Source organism: Cebus imitator, unplaced genomic scaffold (assembly GCF_001604975.1).
Source record: "Cebus imitator isolate Cc_AM_T3 unplaced genomic scaffold, Cebus_imitator-1.0 Scaffold880, whole genome shotgun sequence".
Lineage (NCBI taxonomy): Eukaryota > Metazoa > Chordata > Mammalia > Primates > Cebidae > Cebus > Cebus imitator.
Genome location: NW_016108195.1, coordinates 246,220 through 252,713, shown reverse-complemented (window position 1 = coordinate 252,713; position 6,494 = coordinate 246,220).

Sequence of the window (6,494 nt, the reverse complement as noted above, 5' to 3'; positions counted from 1 at the left end):
TGAGACTGTGCACATTTTTAATTTGCAAAAAAATAATTTTCAAAGATATCCCTTTACATCTCACTTTGTTTAAAATCCAGAAGTAAACTTTTCATAATGATCCGTGCTTCTCTTTGGATATTGGGTTTGTTGTGTTTGACTCCTGCATGGCACTTGAAATCTAATCCTAAACCCACTGCATACATATGTCTGTTTCTGAACTGATAATAAAACTCTGATATTTGTAGCAATTGTTTTACATTGTTTATATTAATTTTGCTTTAAGTTGCATCTCAAAATCTAACAGTATATATTTCACTCCTTTGTTGTTTATTTGCAAAATATTTGAGGCTACTAAACTTTCCCATATAACTATCAAGGGAACATCACCAAGATTCACCAAAAAAAGAAAAAATTGACTGACATCTATTAAAATACATTTATTTGATTGATATATTAAATAAACATTTTTTATTTTTCTTAATACTAAGCCATCCATATAGTCTATACTTATTTAGGTCTCTGATTGTCATTCATGGAATTTTTTCTTTTTTCATTCTTTTTTAAACTTTTATTTTAGGTCAGGGGTACATGTGAAAGTTTTTAATATAGATAAACTGCTGTCACAGAGGTTTGTCATACAGATTTTTTTCATCACCCGAATATTAACCCCAGTACCCAATAGCTATCTTTTCTTCTCCTGTCTCTTCTCCCACCTTTTACCCTCAAGTAGATTCTAGTGATTGTTGTTTCATTATTTCTGCTCATGAGTTCTCATCATTTAACTACCACTTGTAAGTAAGAATATGCAGTATTTGGTTTTCTGTTCTTGCATTAGTTTACTAAGGGTATTAGCCTCCAGCTCCATCAATGTTCCTGCAAAAGACATGATCTCATTCTTGTCTATGGCTGCATAGTGCTTCATCATGTAAATGTACCATATTTTCTTTATCCAATCTGTCACAGATGAGCATTTAGGTTCATTTTGTCTTTGCTATTGTGAATAGGGCTGCAAGAAACACTCACATGCATGTGTCTTTATGGTAAGTGATTTATATTCCACTGGGTATATAACCAGTATGGAATTGCTGAATCAAATGGAAGCTCTGTTTTTAGCTATTTGAGGAATCGACATACAGCTTTCCACAGTGGTTGAACTATTTTACACTTCCACCAGCAGTGTATGTGTTCCCTTTTCACTGCAGTCTTGCCAGCATTTGTTATGTATTGACTTTTTAATAACAGCCATTCTGACTGGTATGAGATGGTATCTTATTGTGGTTTTGATTTGTATTTCTCTACTAATCAATGATGTTGTGTTCTTTTTTCCATACATTTGCTGCCTGTGTGTATATTTTTTTTTTGGCCTCATCTAGTCAGGTGAAGGCCTTAAGGTCCCTCAAATTTTTCATGTTTAATAATTGGAGACCTGTTACAGTAGTAACCTATCCCCAGAATGTGCACCTTCTGGAATGGAGAATTTTGTATAGCAAACTTCATTCCTTAAGATAGGGCACCTCTCTTTCCAGAAATTATGTTGAGCAGCGCCCTTCTAATCACCTATCTTGAGAAGTGCCCTTCTGTCTTCTCTGGCCATACACATGCAGAGTGTTTTGAATCTGGTTCTTGGATCCAGTTTTAAGCTCGGACATTCAATGGGTGGAACCCCTTTCTCTTGTTTCTCTTGATTCCTGTGTTTCAAGTCAGATTCCCTACTACTTCCTCTGAGGTGGCTTCCTGCCACTGAAGCAGTCTAGTGTCCCTTCCTCCACACGTGGCCACTGTTTGCATCCTCTGTAGAGCCCCAGTGGTTTCTTTGATGTGTGGGTTCATAGTTTCAATAATATGTTGAGTCTCAGTGCTACATTCTCATGTAAACCATCAACAACTAGTGCCCCTGATGAGGTGCTGGCCTAATTGATGAGAAAAGCATAGTGGTTCCCACCTGCATGATCTCTGGCAAACCCTTCCTGAGCAAGTGTCCCTTGAGGTAGCAGCTTCATAGGGTGTATAGGGGAAAAAAATTTATTTTCTTCTCACTCATACTGTTTTTTTGAACCATTGTTCTGGGAATTTCACGTTGAGTTTTATTCACAAAAATCTTGTAGAAAGAGCAAGTAACTCTGTGGTGTCCCCATCTGAATATTTTGTCATGAGAGAAGTGACTGAAACTTTTGTCCTCCATTCTGTTTTGATCAGTAAGTACCTTTCCTGCTGGAACCATCTTCTTTCCTGTTTTTCAGTTCTCCTTCAGTTTCAAAGAAACAAAGGCTTTTGTAGGATCACAGCAATTCATGAAAGAAAAAGAAAATACACATTGCCCTGTTGTTTACCTTGCCCCTGGCCAAGCAAGCTCTGTCCATGCTGTAACCCATTCAGGGCTCAAGGGACACTCCCAAGTGGGCAGTGGCCTTTCCATGGTGGAGCTGAGGGCACTGAGGCTCAACAATGTCCCTTCGCTTGCCCGGAATGCTCTGACTAGTCACAGTGAGAACTTGGGCTCCGTGTGTGCCCGACTCCGCAGTTGCATTTCCTTTCATTGGTCTGTGGTGGGATCTCTCAGAGACTGAGCTAGGTTGGAGGCTTGAGCTTTTTTCTTTGTAACAAACTTGTTGAAAATAATTTCAAGCTGAAACGGATAATTTGCTGGTCTGGTACAAAGAACTCCTATAGCCCCTCACACACATAGCTGAGTGATAAATACCTTGGGGCACTTCGTCCGTGAGCAGAACTGGTGGCTCCTCCAGTCCCTCCAAAGGGACCTACAGCTCCAGAAGGCTCTTGCTGGAAAATTGCTGAGGGAATGAAGGTACTGGTCTCTTCCTACCCTGTATCGCTTTGGGTTTCTGCTCTCAACATGTCGGTCTTGGAGTCCTTGTAAAGTTACTGGGCTCTGTCTCAGGAACATCCCATCAAGGACCAGGCTCCCACACACATGTTTCAGAAATGAGATGCTGGTGGTATGGGCCAGCTCTGCCAGGGCATCATGAGACATGGGCCAGGAGAGGCTGCATTCATCCATGCAGACAGGCTGAGATGCATGAATGCACTGTCCCAATTATACCAGGAGGCATCCTGTGTGTGGGTTCACGTGATAAGCTGTGAAGAGTCTGTACAGTGCACAGCTGTGACCCCAGCAGTGGTGCCAGAGTTGTTGTGCTCCACCCACTTCTCCCTTCGGGGAAAGTCACAGTAGAGTCGAGGAGAATATAACCTAAATCATAACTTGATCACTTATTGAGGACTTTTCCCCATCTACTCAACTAATAATATGTACAGTATCTCAGAAGTTTGAGACGTTTTTTGTTTTCTCCTGAAAATGCAAACAATATTCAAAGTATAAGTTTAAGAAGATTTAGGATTCTGAAAAAGAGAGATAAAAGGACCTAACAAAATTTAGTTAGAATTAAAAGTATTCCTAGACATTGATTCTAAATAACACATGCAGAGAACAAGAATAGGAAGCCTGGGTTTGACCTGCCTTCCCCAACCAGACTGTTTTGAGGTGTTCCCCATCTGCCAAGTATGAACTACCATAAAGTCGCATTGAGTGTCCTAAGTGATGGTTATTGATCAGGTAAACTGTGCCCTGAGTAACTGGGGCCAAATGAGGTGGATCGAAGGGCTGGGGGAGGGGCAAATACCCAGAATCTGGAAGGCACCTATGCAGGGCTGTGCCAGGGAGGGGCCAGCCTGGAGGCAATGCTGGGCAGGATCTGGGGGCAGAAGTTAGAGGGAGCACAAAGGCATGGCGAGGAAGGAGAGTTGCACAGTGGAGAGGAGAGTTGCGCTCTTGAACAGAGTTTTCAGAAGCAGAGTACGAACCTGGAAAGAACAAGATTTTTGAGCAATAAAATTGCTGCTGACAATTGCTAGTGTGGAGAGAATCAGAGAAAGCAGTTGCGAGGTGTATGAAGCCAAGCATCAGTGATGAGAGTCTGAGACACTGTGCTTTCAGGAAGATTAAGAACAGATACACAGAAGGCAGTTTTAAGAAAACTTAGGGAAACCTTGGTGAGAATGAGGATGTACAGAGGGGAGGAGAGAGAGGAACCCTGCAGAAGTATGGCTCAGACCCTGCGGGCACCGTGCCTTTTCTGAGACGAATCTGGACTGGCTTGAGGCCACTGGAAGTCTCCTTAGTCCACTTTCTGAGAGTGTGATTTCCACTTTCTGAGAGTGTGACGTCCTCTTCCTGTGGAAATAGAAATAACTTTTAAGGGGGTGCTATGGGGCCTTAATAGTATAAAACCTGACCTCCCCTTAACAAAGATGAATTTTGCCAGCAGATTTCCTTTAGACTTGAACTGCAACTTGCCCCTGAGTCTCCAGCATGCTTGCCTGCCTGTTAGATTTTGGCCTCACCAAGCATCCACAATTATATGAGCCAAGTCTCCACGTTTATTTCTCTGTCTCTCCCCTGCCATCTCTCTCTCTCTCTGTGTTGATCTCCATCTTTATCTATCTTCTGTTGACTCTGTTTCTCTGGAGAATCTTTACTAGGGTTTGCATGCATAAGTGTCAAGAGTTTAGTATTTATTCTGCTGGGTGTTCTCTGAACTTCTTGGATCTATGGTTTGGAATCTCTCATTAATTTTTGAAAAATATTTCTTTTCTTCCTGCAATAGTTACTTTTATGTGTCAACATGGAGAGTGTTTTTGGATGAGACTAACACTTAAATTGATGAATTTGGGAAAAGCAGATTGCTTTTCATGATGTAAGTGAAACTCATTCACTCAGTAGGAGGCCCAACTAGAACAAAAAGACTAGCCTCTTCAAACAAGAGGGAATAAAATTCAGACAGCCTCTGGAATTTATCTGTACCATCAGTTCTCCTCTATATGTGTGTGTCTGCATGTATATATACACACACACACATATATGTATACACACACACACTATGTGTGTGTGTGTGTGTGTATATATATATATATATATATAGGTCTTATATACACACTATATATAGGCCTTATATATATATATGCACAATATATATATACACATATATGTACACATATATATACAGTGTGTACATAGATATAATCTGTGTATATATATACACATACATGTATATATAAGGCCCACATATATACATATATGTGTATATATATAGTGTGTATGTATATACATAAGGCCTATATATAGTGTGCATATACATACAAGGCCTATATATAGTGTGTGTATACATATAAGGCCTATATATATAACACACATATATACATATGCATATATATAACACATATATGTTGTATACATATATGTGTTACATATAACACATATATATAGGCCTTATATGTATACACTATATATGCACATATATGTGTGCATATATAGGCCTTATATGTATACATACACTGTATATGTATATTTACATATGATTATGTGCACACACTATACATTGCATATATATACACACTATATATATAATCTGTGTATATATATATACACATATATTTGTATATATAAGGCCTACATATACATATATGTGTATATATATAGTGTGTGTATATATATAAGGCCTAAATATAGTGTGTGTATATGTAAGACATATAAACATATATGTTTATGTGTATATATGTGTATATATAGTGTGTGTACATATATACATATGTGTGTGTGTATATATATACACTTATAGTGTACATATATAGTTGTGTGTGTGTGTGTATATATATATATATATGGCCTAAGGCCTATATATATATATATATAGTGTGTATGTATACATATATATGACCTATTGAAACAGGGTAAGGAGTTTCCACCAGTTTCATGGTGGAAAAAAATTCATCCTAATAGTAGTTGCTCAGATTGTTTTTTCTAGCTTTAATGGTACCAAGTATTTCAGTGACATTCTGAGACCTAACCTTTTTTATTGAGTCTTCCCCTCACCCCTCTAGAAGCTCTTGGGATCTTTTGTTCATGGCTGGAGTGCTGGTATTCCAAGATGATGTATCGCAGTGTCCTTCATTTTTTGCTTCCATGGGTTAAGCATTTCATAGTCATTCAATATGACATTGAATATTTTCTCATAATGATTATTGGATTTTTTTTCTCTCCTTTATTTTCTCTGCAGGTGAAATAAATGGTTTCAATTAGTAGTGATATATTTCGTCCTCTTCACAGCACAGTGAGTGTGTGTGTGTGATAAATACCCTCTTACTGTCATGGAAATTATTGCCAGGTACCAAATTACAAAACACACACACACAGTTACATCCTGAATCCTGAAAAGATGTCAAAAGAAAGATCCTAAGAGAAGCTTATTCATCCCCTCACCAAGTCTCTATATTTTTCTACTGGTTAGAAAAATATAGTCTCTATATTTTTCTCGCCTCCCAAAGTGCTGGGATTACAGGTATGAATCACAGTGCCCAGCCTCATTCTCTTTTAATTAGCTCACTTTCAATTTCCTATTATAGAAATACCATCAAATAGAAAATGTCAATGTTAAGTAGGATTTCCATGTAAAGGTGGCCAATCACAAAACCTCCCTTCCTTGATGCTTATTCAT